Genomic DNA, 18,062 nt, shown 5'->3' on the forward strand with positions numbered 1-18,062 from the left:
TCTGATGTGGTAAAAGGATGGAAAAGCCCTTACATCTATATGCTTCGTTCAGATGGTCAGAATAAATTTAAACGGTACAGAACCAGGGTATCATGGCCCCCGACCTTTTAAGCAAAGTTTTGAGGAACAGTAATACCAGACATCTTGATAAAATTCATTTATACTCTACATGGTGACTGATTACACAAAGATGAAATGGGTCATTCTGAAGACATCTTTCCTGGTTGCATGAGAGTGAAAGTCCTCCTACCTAATAGCTCCAAATTAGGAATTTCCATAAAAAACCACACTGACTATATGCATGAGCTGAATTTATGCAACTTCCTTTGTGCTGTTTCATGCATGCCATTCTGTTAGCTTAAAAATTGTAACAAAATATTGTATCTCTATATCAGAAAAAGGTAGAGCATACAATCAGGCAAGGGATGATAAAGAGGTGTTAGGCGTTCTGAGATCTAATTCTAGCATACTTAGTCACAATCATTGAGATCTTCTTATTCTATGGTTTATTATGGATGCCAAATGAAACTTAACCCAATTTGACATTAAATCAGATTACTTATCTTACATTCTTAACATATTGCCTGGCATATAATAACCGCATGTCACCACTAAGAAGTAGCTATTTTTTAGTATTAATTTGTAACTATTGATGTTTTTAATTATTTCAATTACAAAATTATTGAAATGAAACCTGTGAAGGATCCCTAATTTCACATTTAAAATACCAATGTGGAGTGTGATGGACTATCCCATTAGGTAAAATGCAATCAAGAGCATCTGGTGCGATTCTGACATTTTACAGGTGAGACACCAAAGGGAGACTGACTCTGCTGACCCATGTGAAGCTTAAGGTTATCCATTTGCTTGGCTTGGAAGCCACCTAGGGGATTAGCAAAACACACTTCTGGGTGTGTCTGGGTAGCCACGGAGGTGTGGCCCAGGGCACTGGTGTGTGTGGTCTCCGACACGGCTCCCTTGCTCTGCTTATTTACCACCCCAGCTCAAAAGCTTTGATCCACCACACCCTTCCACTGTGCTGTATCTGCCTTGAAGTGTCTGACCCAGGACCCAAACCTCTGAAACTCTGACCCAAATTAGAAATCCCCCTCCTTAAACTATGTGTATTGGGTATTGTGTGCCAGCAACAGGAAAGCTGACCAATACAACAAATAACCCTCATTCATGGTACAAACATAAAGCACCCTGAATGGAAGGAAGGTGTGCACATATACATGTATTTTTCTTTTGTGTTAGTCCACATAAGGCTGAAGAATGCTAGAATCCTGAAAGCTTTATTGCCTCTACAGATAGAGAACACCTGGTGTTCTGAGCATGCTAGTTCCAGGGAGGATGAATAACAGGATTTTTAAAAATGTTCCTCTGTGCATACATGATAACAACACCAAGTGCAATGCTACCAATTCTGTCTTAATTCTGAATTCTCCGAAGTTGTCATTCTTATGCTCTAAAATATCATCTGCTGCCACAGATATTTCCTGCAGGAAGTAAACAGGAAAAGAACAGCAATTACAGCCTTGAACCATATCACAGAATTCCTGAAGTCCTTCAGACTTTTGTCCCTATCGTCATTTCTGCATAACTATTATCTAGGTAACAACAGCCTGAGGTACAATATAAACATAAAAAAGAAAAGTGTAAATAGTATTCCTAACCCCCAATATTGTTACTGTATAAACTCTCAAATACTTCTAGGAATCCTTAAATCTTTCTCTTCTGGAAATTGGTTTTCTGGGGACACCGGTTAAAATTCTTTTTCCTCCTCTCTCCCACCAGCTGGTATAAAAGTTCACTTTCTAGTGTTCAGCAGAAATCAGTGTAGCATTCAATGCCCATGAGTGGGCCCTGATGTCTGCACTGAGGATGGCAAAGTCTGTTGTGCTTTAGAAGCCCACATTCAGGGCAGCAGTGCACCTGGCACCTTGCACATCCAAGGTTCTTATACTGAGGTTCTTATGGATTCCTCCAGCCCACCAGTTCAGCCACAGGAAGTTAACAACATCTGAACATTTGTGACCAGTTCTATATGGTTGAGTCAAGTAGTTTTACTGACCTTTATTTTGTAAAATAAAAAATTGTACTTAAGATATTCTAAAGAGATTCACCAATTGACCAAAATATGATCTGAATGAATTCCTGAGGTAGGAGTCACCTCTCCAGTTCTGCCTCAGTGTCTAAACTCTACCCTCAGAAAGCCCCTTATCACAGCAAGAATTCTTCCACTAGAACTGCTTCCTTCCTCACTGGATGGCCATGATCCTTCTGGACATATTTAAGTACAAATACAGATATAGTTTATAGACAAGTTGCCCCCCTTACTCTGCACAGTGTCCACTGTGTGTGGTGCACATAATTACAGTGGCTGAGCCACTGATGATGCGCAAGAGCTAGAAACGAGTCATACATTCTTTCCTTACCACTACCATCTCCAACACAAGAATCACAATATTACCTGCAAAGGACTCTTAAAATATGTCCCCGTACTGATCTAAATTTCTTTATAGAAGAAGCTGCAATTAATATCTTTCCACTCTCTCTGACTCCTCTACATCCTTCTGTATTCTTTTATCCCCTCCCTGCTGTCAGTCAGTGGACCTCTCAATGCAGTGACCAGCGATGATAATTAACGAGCTTTTCACTCTTCCTTCCATATGGTCCGCCAAGGCGCTGCAGAAAAATAGTCCTCACACCTATAGCGCATCTCCCCGCCGACCTCCTTCCAACTCACACACCGCTGCACATTATCACCATGAACTTAAAATTCTTTAGCCAAAGCAGTCACAGCTGGGCCCATTTGTGTGATTTTTTAAAGCAGACAGTAAATGCATTTGTAAATTTCCATCATTTTGGTCTAGCATTCCAACACTGTGCAAAAATAGAGAAAACACATAGCTAAAACCTGTATCATTGCCCACTGATCTTCTCATTAATAACTAGCTAAGAAAAGTGTGACACAGAGCCTTCATTCTAGCTCCTCGCTCACTGCACTCTCTGTACTTTGTTTCCTCCTGTCCTCGTACCCTAGAGTACCGGAGTACCCTCACTTTTCCACTAAAAATTTAATTGTAGGAAAAGATTTGGAAAAGTCATTCATTTATTCATACAACAAAGACTTGATGCCTTCTATATTTCCAGCACTGTTGTATGTATTCAACATATAAAAGTGAGCAGAAGTGTAAAAGTGCCTATGTCTCAAGAAACTGTTTTCCAGAAATTTAAAGAGAAATTAATAAATTGATAAAAGAGAGTATACCACATGTAAATTCTACATAGAAAGCTGTTGCAGGTTTAAGTAAACACTGGTGTGAGTTTGGGGAGGGGATCTTTTCTCAGACATTATTGGTAAAACAAATTCTTTGACCAAACAGCTTTTGAGCAGAGAACCAGAGTAAGTGAGAGAAAAAGCCACATGGGCACGGGGGAAGCAGCATTCCACACTGTGGGGAAGGAACATTCCACACTGAGAGAAAAGCAAACCGCACAGCCCTTAGTCATGTCCGGTTGAGTTTAAGGAAGAGCAAATTTATAGGAGCCGGTGTATCTGCTTTTAAGTGGTAAGAGGGAAAATCAGAAGGCTCGGCAGGACGCCGAGGTTACTCAAGATTTTCTGAGGTTTGGTAAAGATGTAGGACTTTACCTACACTGGGATGGATTAAAGGAGTAACATGATATGATTTGAAATGTAGATGAAATTCTCTTCATCAGTATTTCTAAGACAGTCGCATATAGAATCACCAAGCAATCAGGACAATCTGTATGCGGATTCTGATTCAGTGGATGTGGAACAGAATTAAAATGCTGTGTTTCTGCCGAGCTCTCAGGCTATGCTGATATTCCTGAGCAGAGAACATGTTTAGTGGCAAAGCCCTGTATGAATGGTCATGGTGGGTGGCCCCTAAAACAGCAGCATTCACATCACCCAGGAACTTTTCAGAAGTAATATTTCTGGAACCCAGAAATTACTGTTTCTCAAGGTCTGGGGAAGCCCAGTAACCTACATTTCAACCAGACTTCCAGGAGATTCTGACTCAGGATGAAGTCTGAGAACTGCATGTCTGTGTTAGACTCTGAATAGACTATAGAATGGTGAGGGTGAGGGCAAGGAGTTTTCATGAGAAACCACTTTGAAGATGTCAATATGTAATACAACAAGCATTGTTAATTTCCTACCACTTTGTTTGTAACTCTGTATTGTCGGTACTGTTCTTTTGCTATTTTGTAATTCTGTATTGCCTGTCTGTTAACGTTTTCCTCCTTTTATTTTTAAAATGAAAAGAAAAAGAACAGGGCAGGACTTTGGGATGGAAGGACACAAACAATGGCTTGAGAATGTGTTGATGGTGATGATGAGAAAAGGTTAAATCAAGGCTATATTGAAGATAGAGCCAAGAAGAAAGGTGAAATACATGAGACTAAGAAATCCAGGGCAATCCTGAGGTCTTTCTTCAATAATTGGAAGAATGAAGTTCCATTTGTTGACTGCAAAGAAGAAGACTCTAGTGCAGAAGGAACACAGTGGACACAAAAGAGAGTGAGGAGTTTCATTCTGACCTCTGAAATCTGAGATCTATACTGGACCTGTCTTAGTGAACGACATGTAGCTGTTGGAAATATGATTCTAGAGATCACAGGGGATGGGTAGGCAAGAGGTATAAAATTGACAGTTGTGAGAATTGTAACAGCCACAGAAATGAATAAGAACAAACACCTAGGTAGTAAAGAGTAATGGCTCAGCGCTGGGGATGTAGGTCAGAGGTGCAACGCCTGCCTGGCAAGCGTGAGGCCCTGACTTTGATTCCAGGTATGAGAAAAGAAAATAGTTAAAAAAAAAAAAAAAAAAAAGAACAATGGCCCAAGTACTGTGACTTCAGAGCATTCTGATTTTAGAGGTGCAAGACATGTGGAACAACCAGCACAGCAGCCTCAGAAGGACCAATACACAAAGGAGGTAGAGAACCAAGAAAGACCAATGAAAATGACAGTGCCTAAGCTGGGAGCTGTTCTGTTCCAAGGAAGATAAATGCTTTTTGACTGAGGCAATGCCCTTCAAAATAGACGTATGGGGTTCAGAACATTGGACAGTGGTCCACTGAGGGAATCTCATGTAGGTCACTGTATGACTATTCTCAGAAATCTCTTCTGTCTTGCCTTGATTTTTTTATATTAAATAAGATGAAAAGAATGAAACTCATATATATCTCACCTGTTAATGAATAGGATCGTCTATTTTTGAGGAGTGGTAGATACATGCCTCCTTTTTGTAGTGTACAAACTGAGATAGTGAATGATTAGATATACCAGCCACCATGGCCTCAGCTGTATGTACATTCACCTTTTATAGCCAGCCTGCTTATATATATCAACCATGTGTGCTGTTTGGAGCTTATAACAAACACAGTTTTAAAAATGCTACATCAGTGAATTAAAATGCAACTCCACTAAACTCTATTTCTGCCCACAGAAATATATTTTCATATTAGTTACTTTTACTTTATAAATATGTGTAATTTTCATTTCAAAAAATGCTTTAAAGTAATAAAGTATTTTCACATATGTTGTCACATCTAACTCTCCAACATCTCTGTGATGTAGGCCAGGCAGGTAACATTATCACTACCTTATAGCTGAGAAAAATGAGTTTCAAGGTCAGACAGGTAGCTAATGGAAAAGCTAAGGCTGGAATCTAGGGTCTCTGGGGTTCTAGGCTGAGGTGATCTCTATCACATTCTGGGGCTTCACTCAGCTTCATGCACAGATGGAAACTGAATCCTGATCTGTAACATTTTCTCCTGAAGGATCACAAGCACAATGTCAAGTATTTTCCATTTCTTGATATCACTTCTTCCCTAAATAAATGACATACAATTGATTGTACTTGAACCTACAATCAAATCTAAGAATTAAAATACTACTGTGTTTTTAATGTATATGTACATAATATAATTAACTATATTAGTATGGGTGAACAGTTCTACCCAATTTATCACTTCAAAGGAGTGTTATACAGATTAATTAGAATTAATTAAATGAATTATTTTAAAGTAAGAATTATGAAGGTGCCAAACATTATCATTTCTCTTCAAGATGAATTTTGAGTTGGAAAAGTAATTACTCATCAGTAACATAATCCTGAAAATAATTCACTTTCTAGATATATTTGTGATTTCTTTTTAAAGAAGACTATAAATAGTGAACTCTCTGGATATGATTAAATGCAGCAAATGAACACAAACTTCAGAAGATATTTGTAAAATATTATAGACAATAGTTTTATGTAGCTGAAAGTTAAGTTTGTTACTACTGGTTATATTACTGTTATGGTTTGTGTCTGTGTGTCCCCACAAAGCCTCATGTGGTCATGGGGCAGGCTTTTAGAGTTTGAATGATTATGGGTGTGAGAGCTACACCTGCCCTGGGGTGGATAGTTTGCATATGTAAGGGAGAGGAAGAAGCTGCTTGATGCCATTCCTGGCTTTTGTGCTTGTTGCTTTTGCTGTGTTCTGCCGCCATGAACTGCAGCCCTCTGCCATGAGCCACTCTGCCTTGTAACCTGCCAAGTATGGACTGAAAGTTCCACAAACTGTAAGTGAAATAAACTTTTCCTTCCTTAATTCTGGGCACCAGGTATTTTGTCGCAGCAATGAGAGAAAAGTAACCAAGGCAGTTACTGTTCTCCCTAACCTCCAAAATGCAAGCATTTAATTTCTATTATTAACTCAGTTATTATTTTCTTCATAATCTACTAATAATCTCACTTAAAAATATCTAGAAGAAAAAAATATATATTAATCACATTAGGGAGCATTTAAAATGTTTAAACATTTATCTTGAATGTGGTTTTGTGAAAATTGCTTCCATTTCAAAGTGTCAAAACTTACCAAAAAACATTTAGAATGACTATAGATATTCCACCTAGACATGAGTAAAGTTGAGTGTATATAACATTTATTAGTGCATTTCAGTACAATTTAAGGCAGCTCCATGTAACTATTTTCACATATCTTCTTTCCTTTGGCTAAATTTGTTTTCAATTATATTTGCCTTATTTTTCTGAGAGAATTCATTTAAAATATATCTTTGAAGAAAAATAGGTCAATGTTAGTGAATGAGATACTGTTGTCACAGCACCTTCTGAGATAAATGTTTGTTAATATCAGGGTTGTAAGTGAATATACCTCATTTCAAACATAACTTTCAATGCTCAGTCCCATGAAAGATGACATGGAGAGTATAATACATTTAATTAGGAATACTAAAAATAAAACACTAGAATTAGAAATTTTAATGGCCAAAAATATCAGTTGTCTATTTCTCTGATGTCAGAATCCTGTTGTTTTTGCTTTTTTTTTTTTTACTAACTCATCAAACTGTATGAGAAACTAATCAATGGTGAGTTAAATTGTTTAATAGATTTTGAATGTGTGGTCTGGTGATTGAGAGCTTCCTCCTCTGATTACTTTTTTTTTTTTTTTTTTGGTTTTTCTCCGGTACCAGGAACCGAACTCACGACCTTGCGCTTCCCAGGCAGGCGCTTTTTGCTGCTGAGCTAAATCCCCAGCCCCTCTGATTACTTTTAAAAGGCAGAGCAGAGGAATTTTTGTAGAATATTAAGTGTATTTTCAAGTTCTCTTCTTCTAAAAATGCTTTATTAGGAAATTTCCAAAAAAGGTGGTGTCAAACACTACTTCTTTGCAGATATCAAAAGCAGTTCTTATATTGGCAACAATTATCTGATGTCCATTACACATTTTTGTAGAAAGCACAGGACAAGAGAAAGATTACAGACTGTGGAATCTTTCAACCCCATAATCAAAACTGAGCTCTGCCTCTTACTGAATATGTAACTTTAACAAATTCAATTTGTCAGGTCTTTAAGGAACAATAACAAAATTACAAGGTCTGTCTTAGTAGGCTTCTTTGATCATTAGATAATTTATGAGAAGTGTCTATTAGAGTGTACGGCTCAGACTGAGTGCCTGGCACTGCTGGCCAGTGCTGACAAGACAGGTGCTACCAACACAAGGCTTGGCTGACGGCAGAGGACCCAAATCCTCCTCAGATCTGGCGTTCATCACCAGGGGGCTCTGCACATTCCACTCGGTTCAAGTATATGAGTTTGAGGCAAAAGCGACTGGTTAAGAATGGCTGCTTTCAGAGAATTGCTGTAAATGCACCAAGCAAATGGTTCACAAGAAACAGATTTCCATTTTGTATAATGCTGTCAGCCTTTTTCAATAGATCATAGGCCTGAGTTCTGCATAAGTCATTATTCAGCATCTCTGTTCTTGATTAATGTATTTATAAGCTTAATGCAGTCTTTGTTGGCATGAGCCCAGAGAGAATTTTCAAAACCTCTTCAGCACCTAACTTTAAATGCTGCCCATTACTCTGTGAGATGACTGTGATTTCAGCATCATGAGTCCTTTGCTACATGTAAAACCAAAAAAATATAATCTTTGGATGATTGTATGTTTTACTTACACCCCTTCCATCCATCCCACAAACAGAACTCATGGTAGCAAAATGTGGTGTGTGCATTTAGTGTCTTGCTCCGCTTTCTGCATTTGATGAAGTAACTGAACCCCACCAGTTATAGACCAAGTCAACCACAGTCTCACCACATCCCAGGAGCTTCACTCTGACATCTATATCTTCTGAATCTTGTATTACTTTTCCCCTATGACTTAAAATTCTATTTCCAGTTCCTACTAGAGAAAACTGACTTGGAAGAAGCCCAAGCATTTCCCAGCCAACAAGCCAAAAGGGAGCTATCCTACTCGAAAAAGTCCTTTGCATTTTTAACTTCTTTGTCAAGAAATAACACCATGTAGCTAATCAGTCAAGTTAGACCTGGTGTATGACTCATTTCTCACCCAATAGTCTTTGAATCAGATCAAGTCTAAGTCCTACTGTGGTATCTCTTGACTCCATCACATTCTCTGGCTTTAATTCAAGTTTCCATCATCTCCCACCTATGCTATTTCAAGTGCATCTAAGCCAGTCTGCCTGTCTTTATTCTCATGTCAAGGTGAGTACAATAAATCCCTCTGTGGTGGCTGTGAATATGTCATATGAGCAGTGCTTGCCAATGAGAATGTTGAGTTGAAATTCTAGATGTTATCAATAGGCATGACAAAAAAATGAGGTTTTATTGTCCACACAATTTAGGAAAATTCTCGGTTAAAATAAGTGTCTTTATTCTTAGGTTCTGCATGGAATTTTACAGACTATTGCAATCTTCAAGAATCCCAGTAGAGCAGGCATTCTCAACACATTTTATAGAAAAAGGCATGCTCATGTCTGTATGTCTGAATGTGTGTGTATGTGTGTGTGTGTGTGTGTGTGTGTGTGAGAGAGAGAGAGAGAGAAAGAGAGAGAGAGACAGAGAGAGACAGACAGACAGACAGACAGACAGAGACAGAGAGAGAGAAGAGATCTGGGCTTGGCAGGACAACTTACAGGATTTCATGAAACCTAATTTGAGAATTTTGAAAAATACAGCCTTAGACCAACTTTAATAATATATCATAATGATCTGACCTGATGCTTTTATTTTTACCTTCATCTCTTCATCATCACATGTTATCTCTAAATTGGCTTCTCTATCCTTAGGCTAAGAGTGAATAGATACATGAGGTGGTTTTTTTTTTTTTTTCTTTTTCTTTTTTACACTTCTAAGAAAGTTCCTTCCTTAGGAACAGATAGTTATTCCGCAGAAAATGTGTATATACTTAAGTGGACAAGGGTAGTGAAAGTGAGAGTACTAGCATTAAGAGAAAATTTACAGAAAAGATTCCCAAAACAGAAGTCTCCTTAATATTTATATATCATACTTTATAGAATATATATAAAACAGGTCAGACATGAAAAATTAAATGGAAAATATAAAGTTTAAATGATTAAGAATCATTGTCTACTAGAAATCAGTCAAGAGAAAAATCAAAATTAATGCACTGATTCAAAAATTGGAGTCCATGTAAAAGAGAATTCAAAACAATTTAGAAATATGCTATTTACTCGTATATATAGAATTGATTTGTAGCAACTGAAGTTAAGGTGAGATAGTTTAAAATTAAGGTTTTTCCAGCTTTTCTTAAATTTTTACCTCATATTATTGAAACATCAGCTTTATGAGCACCCAGAAAGAAAATATGAAGTCTGAGAGCCATTTTGCAACTCCACAAATTACTGGAGTAGTAGGAAAACACCAAGACTCTAATGCCAGAGAGATGTGAGGATAATGTTCTGCCATTTTCTACTGATAGAGTACAGCATGTAAACAGACCTCCCGTGTTCAATTTCCACCTGCTGAAGAAAATGTAATACTGATTTTGCCAGAGGTTCAGTAAAACAATGCATGAAAAGTACCTGGCAGAGTCATCAACATGTAATAGGCACTTCCTTGCTTTGAATTTTCTGATATTTCTGCATTACAGAAGAAGGATCAGGGAGGGAAGGCGGGAAGACTAGAGGATTACAGCAGGGAGTGAGGCAAGAAGAGGGCAGCAGGAATCAATGTGTCACCCAGATCCTTCCTGGATTCTACTCACCCAGAATCAAGCTGGCTGCTGCTAGAGCTGAACATTTTTAAAAACCATTCTCACATTTAAAAAAAAATAAATGTCCCAAAAGTATCATCTATGATTATTCGACTACAGCTACATGGCTATGTTTATGTCATGAATAGAATATTAATTTTCCAAGTCTAGTCTTAAAGAAAAAAACCTTAATTATCTTGAAACTATTAACATGATGATGTAATGTTTATTTCAAGACAAATATTGTGTTCTCTGATTTTGCAAAGTGAACAAGAGTTCTTCATTTTTAAAATGAATCAGATGAGAGTGTCAATTGGACTAAACTCCACTGGTTGTTTTGCTGATCAAAGTAAAAACAATCTAATTCCACACAATTAACTTTTGACCTATTAACATTAGTGAAAATATTAAACATTCAAACATATTAAGCAATTAATTAAGGGCAAAGAAACACAGAACATTGTGCCTTGAAAATGTATAAAAATGAATTTCATATTGGTTATTGGTGAAAAGAGCATGGACTTTAGCACCAGAGAGAGCTGCTTTAATTTCTGGCTCTATTCATACCAGCTATGACAACTGAATCAAATTCTTCAACTTTGGTGAGCCTCAGCTTTTGCAGTTATAAATTGTAGGCAATAAAATTTACATCTTTGTGTATAAGAATTAAGTGTGATGAGGTATCTAAATCTCCAGTCAATTTTCATAGTATACAATAGCAGCTTAATTACAGTAACAAAAGTGGGCAACAGACAGAAAAATAGAAAATATGCCTTTTAGTATCTTGAAATACATCTCCTGGTATATTACTTAAGAGATATGAAAGTAATACTCTGTTCTTCATTGAAATTAATTTTCCAATACTTTCAAAATCCACTGCACTGTTAAAATTTTAGTTTTGAAATACTGTATTTCAGTTCTGTAGTTCTAGTGCTCTAAATCTAAAACATAGACCCTATTGAGATACAAGATTTTAACTCCATATCCTTAGGACAGATTTGACAAGTGGCTTGTTTTTACCCAGCTGATTAAGTTCATTGTTGACCTTACCAGCCAAAAATGTAATTGATTCCTCTTTTGACATTGCTTGTGTATGCTGAATCTAACTCTGTCTCCAGGCTCAAGGGAGGCACTGTTATATCACTTTTCAGACTGAATTAGAGTAGAATATCTACTACATGCTGTAGGCCCACGGGCCAAGTCCAGCCACATATTACTGTCCTGTGCACACAGCTGCTGTGTGTTCTACCACTGCAGGCTTGAACATAGCATTTTCTGTTGTAAATATATGTATTGTAAAAACTTTTGACTTTCCTTCTCTTCTTGTTCCTTTTTAAAGGATAAAAGCCCCTTTTGAAATGTTTTAACATTTGTTTGTGTTATATGGTATGGCAGTTGCAAGCAGAGAAAAGATTTTTAAATTTCAGTGTTTAATATATTCCTTTCATATTTTAAAAGAAAAAGAATAAATATGATACAGAATTTCAAAATAAGATGATAGCAAATCAACAATGGTTATTTTACTGCATATTATTATCTTCAAAGTAGTTGCTCAGATGACTAGACATGGACATACAAAATTAACCAAACAATACAAGCATTAACTGTTGCTTTCAATGAACTAATACAAATTAGTAGTACATTTTATCTTAGCTTTATCATGTGTGCATATATATATATATATTTTCCCCCTTCCTTCTTTTCTCCTTTCCCCCATCCCAGTTATTCTTTCCTTTTGAGCAGTTTCTTTCTCTTTCACAAGATCTGTTGTACCTTTTGGATCTTAGTTACTCTTTCAGGTTCTAACACTAGGGAGAAAATCTGATGATTACCCATGCAAGTCTGATTTATTTCACTTATGAGTACAGTCTTTAGCAGCATCCATTGATCTACAAAAACCTCAAGTTTATCCTTTACCGCTGAGTAGTACTCCATTATGTAAAACTACCACATCTTTCTTATCCACTCCTCAGCTGATAGCCTTTTGGGTTGTTTCCAAGATTTAACTATTACAAATTGTGCTGCTGTAAACATAGGTACACATATATCACTGTGGTGTGATGTTTTCAAATCTTCTGCAAAAATACCCAGAAAGGGAATAGCTGGGTAAAATGGTAATCCTAATCTTAGATTTCTGAGGCATCTCCACAGTGATTTCCACAGTGGCTTCACCAACCAACAGTGGAGACCAGTTCCTTTTTTCCCACAACTCTACCAGCATTTATTATTGGTTGATTTCTTGACGATAGACATTGTTTCTGGGGTGAGACAGAATCTCAGTGTTGTTTTAATTTGCATTTGTCAAATGACCAGTGATGTTGAACACTTTTTCATGTATTTATTTGCCATTTGTATTCATCTGAGAATGTGTATTCATCTCAGACGCCCATTTTTGGATTGGGTCTTTGAATTTGGGGGGCCTGATTTTTTTAATTCTTTATGTGTTCTACATAAAAATCTTTTGTAGGAGGGACAGTTGTCTAAAATTTTTCCCAATTCATGGGATTTCTTTTTATTCTGTTGGTGATTTCTTTTGATGTGCAAAAACATTTAAAAGATGAGATCTCAGTTGTTGATTCTTTGAAGTATTTCCCGTGCAGTTTGTTTTTGTTCATAAACTCTCTGCCTACTCCTGTGTCATCAAGATTTCTACCTACTATTTAGTCCAGTAGGTTTTGTGTTTCTGTTTCAATATTAGGTCTTTGATCCATTTTTTGATTTTCTTCTATATTAACTTTTAAATGATAGCTTTTAATATGAAATTTGTATTTTTATTTAGTATTACCTTATATAGACAGATATTTATTTCAGAGTCCTAAGAATATATAAATATCCTGAATATCCAGCTCTATAGATTCTGAATACTTGAACTAGTAAGTGCACAAGTTGGTTAAGTAATTAGAATTCAAACCTGCAAAAAAAAAATAAAAAATGAAGAATATTTTAGATCTTTTTATAGAAGAGTCGGCACTTTTGCCAATCAGAAATACACAGTATCTATGTTGTGGGGCTCTTTTAAAGACTGAAAACTTGTCATTATACATCACTAACAAGAGTTTGAAAGCGTTTTTTCCTGGTGTGCCGGTGCCGACCTGTAACCCCAGCTGCTCGGGAAGCTGAGAGGGAAGGGCCACTTAAGCCCAGGAGTTTGAGACCAGTCTGTACAACAGATCCAGACCACATCTTTTAAAACACAAAAACCAAATAAATAAAAATGCCCACTGCAACATATGTTTCTGTTTCTTTGTCAAATGCCAGATAGAATGTATTTGACTGAAACAATCAGGAGCTGTTTTGAAACAAAGCCAATTTTATGAAAACATTTTGAGTATGTATACACACAGTGTTTGTTTGGAAGCACACAATATGACAATAATGAAGGTGACTGAAATTGTGAAATTTAATACAAAAAACTAAATTACTGAGTATTTTCATCAACCTACTTCCAAAGTAAACTTTATAGGGTGTGTGTCTGTCCTGATCATCTGCCTGCCCTACCACAGAAGGCATCGGAGGTCATTTCTCCCCGTGGCTCACCCATTCTCAGGCACACACATCTGGGAATCCCAGGCTTTTGCCATCAATCTGCCGAGGCTGCGCTACGCCCTCTCTCTTCCGCTGGAAGCATGGAGGGAGCTGAGGTGCCAGAGGGATGGTAAATAGACCCTTGAGCTAATTTGCATTGTAACTCAATGGGGCTTTGTAACTCACTTGCTAAAAGCACCAGGTCCCCCTCAGGAGTCTCTCATCTTTTCATGAAAAACTGCAGAATGACATTTACAAAGAAGAAGGTGTGTCTTAAATGAAGATGGCAACTTGAATTTTCCACTTTTTTTTTTTTTTTTTTGGTTTTTCTCCGGTACCGGGAACCGAACTCAGACCTTGCGCTTGCCAGGCTGCGCGCTCGGTCCAAGAGGACGACACCCCCGATAGAAGAGGACCGTTCCTCGGTCAAGGGTATACGAGTAGCTGCGCTCCAACCTCCAAACAAGCTCTCAAGGTCCATTTCAATTTTCCACTTTTTAAGGAACCATTCTCTCATCCCTTACCTTTCTAAAGGAAAGGTTAGAATTATGAGTTCTAGATAGTAATTTTGGAAAAAAATATTCAGTATACTTCCAACTACAATAACACTTCTTTAATTTCAATTTGTTTGAAATACTAACTTTGAAGGCTCTTTTTATTTGTATATGGTCTGCAGTAGGAATACTTATACTTTACTCAGGAATATATCAAATTGGAAACAAAATGTTTAGAAAATCAAAATAACATTAAATGGATGTTTAAAACAGTTTTTTCCACATATTAGTACAATGATCATCTAATGGTAGATTTAAAATATCTTTGCATATTCTCTAAATATAATTCTGCAGTTGTTTAATAATATACTTTATTCTAATTATTTCTCTTTTCAGGTAACCATAAAAGTTCATTTCTTCTGCAGCATTCCTTGGGAGTAATGAAATTATTTGATAAACTTGTTATTTTCTAAATTTGAATATAATATTTTTATACATATAAATTTTATATTGAAATTAATCATTTGTAATAGGCTTCATTCTTTTAGTCAATATGTCCATTATGCTTAGATTTTAGCCCACTAGAAAGAGTTCCAAATTTAATTCTTACCTCTGCTCACAAACACAAGGGAACTTTCTAACCATTCCTTACTGAACAGGAACCCAAAGGGTCAGAGATGGGCTTTCCGTTCATGTTTTTCTAAGGAAGGGGTGTTTCTGCTGACTTCAACAGTGCAGTTACAAGCAAGCAGCTGAATTAGACATCTAACAGGTGATAGTTCATCTCCACCTCTTTTGCTTGTTCAGTAGATTGATGACTGATAAATAACCAAGCATGACAATTTCCACTGAAATATTTCTTTACTATGCATTTGAATTTTTATCTATTATAAGAAGAGATATTATTACCAAGGCATGACAAAACTTATTTAAAGACATGGCTACCATATTAATTTCCTCATTTTAAATCTGATCAGTGTAAGACAGAGACACCCAACTGCCTAACTGACTGCAAAAAACAAAAGGTTAAGGAATTGTCTAGCTTAGGCTTTTTTCAAAAGACTCCTTTCTAGATTAAAGCTGTAGAGTGTTTTTCTTGTAAACTTGCTCCAGCATCAGTTGTTTCTTTCTTTCCTTTTTCTTTTTCTTTTTCTTATTCTTTCTTTCTTTCTTTCTTTCTTTCTTTCTTTCTTTCTTTCTTTCTTTCTTTCTTTTCTTCTTTCTTTCTTTCTCTCACTCTGTCTTTCTGACTCTTTGTCTCTCCATCTCTGTCTCTCTCCTTTCTTTCACAATTTCTGCCTACAAACCAATGAATTCTCTTCTGGGATAAACATGAAAAGATTGTTTATCTAATTTGTGGCATCATTTTTCTTCCTAAATAGTGCTAGACATCTGTCAGGGACTTGTAAACAGATTTAAAACGCTAACTTCCTAAGGATAAATGTGCAAGCTTACTTTTTCTATTTTCTGCAGTTTTGTAGCTGAAGCTGGAATTCTTCTCTCTCTTGCCCTCTAGTGCAGCTTGTCAATATAACATTGCTTCTCCATACTCTTCTTACAGAGTTTATCTATTTGATGCAACTGTTGTGTCTTTTGTTGGAACTTATAGTTTATACTCCACCAGTAGCAGACAAAACCCTAAAAGGTAATAAAATGATATAGTGAAAGAAGAAGGGAGACAGCGCAGAATAAAGCTACTGAGAATTCAGGGTGGTTCTGACTGTGCAATACTTTGGGCCATTCATTGTATTTGAAAATCTGGCTACCTACTTTGGAGAAAATAGAAATATGCAGGTCAGAAATGTCTATTTGACCCCACATGTAAGGATGAAGAGAACAAAAAACCATAGCTTGTAGGGAATCAACACCTCGTCCGCTCTTATTGCTACACAGTCCACCATGTGCACAGCAGACAACCTATTCCAAATGTCATATTTCCTCTGTATGGGGAAAATATCCTCTTTGTATAATACATAAGTACTTTAAGGAGTAATAGGACTTACATAAAGGTGAATAAGAACAATTCCCACTGTTTCTCTGGTTTTCATATCTGTTACCTCCTTCCTCATATATAAAGTACGATTTATGTAGTATTATCAAAGTATGGGTACTCAATGGCATCATAAAGTTCTTACCAGTTTTAAAAAGAGAGAAAGAAGAAGAAAGCCATACTGGCAATTAGGGTGGTAGTCATTCTTTATGTGATCTGTGTCAAACCTAAACCAGTCATTTGTGTTAGCTTTAACTGCACATCAAACTGCACTGGTACAGATAAAATTTGTGTTTATATGATAAATAATACACACCCAAAAATGCTTGTAAAGAAAGTTGTGCTAAGCTGCAGTAATTATGCCTTTAGCGCTCCACTATAACATTGATTCTCCATAATCTCTCTCATTTCCTAAAAATAGCTATGTCAAAAGAGTGCAAAACACAGACCACACAATATATACTTCAGGTTAATGGGGGCTCCAACTAATAACTACTTGGCCAATGGGATCAGTCAGTCATTATAAATCATATACTCTATGCTTTAAACAGGGAAATTTTTCAGTTGTTTCTACTAAATTGTATCAAGTTCAAAAGCCATTTCCTGCAGACTGACCAAGATACACATGATGGAAAAGATATTGTGGTCATTTAGTACAGACATCTTTTATTTCAAACTTTGGAATCTGATGCAGTTAATTTAGATTATACCTTTTCTTGATAAGCCCTTACCAGAGTTTCACAATGTAAACACTATTGAAATTTGGGGCCAAATACTCCCTTGTTATGGAAGCTAGTCTGTATATTGGACAATTTTTACTGGCATCTCTGGACTTTACATATTAGATTTCTATAGCATCCAATATCCCTAATTCTGACAGCCAAAAATGTCAGCAGAATTTAAGGATCGTCTCTGAGTGATACAAGATAGCAAAGTTCCTTTCCCTTTCTTGAGAACCATTAATCTAATCAGCAGTTTTACTTACATCTTTAAGAGGAAATGTAATAATAATAAAAGAGGCAAGGTTTTGAACATATATTATAGTCAGACACTGTACTAGGTACTTTGCTTTTTATTATCCCTAATCCTCTAAACAATAAAAAGAGGTTTTTGTATTATTTCATACACAAGCAACCTACAATTGAAAAGTCATATAATAACTTGAGGGGCTGGGGATTTAGCTCAGCGGCAAAGCGCCTGCCTGGCAAGCGCAAGGTCGTGAGTTCGGTTCCTGGTACGGGAGAAAAACAAAAAAACAAAACAAAACAAAAAAATAACTTGAAAAGCCAAGAACTGGCTCCAGATCGGACAGATTCCAAACCTGGAATCTTTCTACTACCTATTTTTAATCAATCCCCTGATACTAAACATTATGATGGTTTCCAACACTAAATGATAGATTAGTACTTGATACTGACAATGTCATTTTGAAAGAGAACTAGAATCTAAGAAATATATCCCAATATTTTAAGAACTCTCAAAGATTTGAAGTAT

The sequence above is a fragment of the Chinchilla lanigera genome, unplaced genomic scaffold (genome assembly GCF_000276665.1).
Source record: "Chinchilla lanigera isolate Chin_1 unplaced genomic scaffold, ChiLan1.0 scaffold00071, whole genome shotgun sequence".
Classification (NCBI taxonomy): domain Eukaryota; kingdom Metazoa; phylum Chordata; class Mammalia; order Rodentia; family Chinchillidae; genus Chinchilla; species Chinchilla lanigera.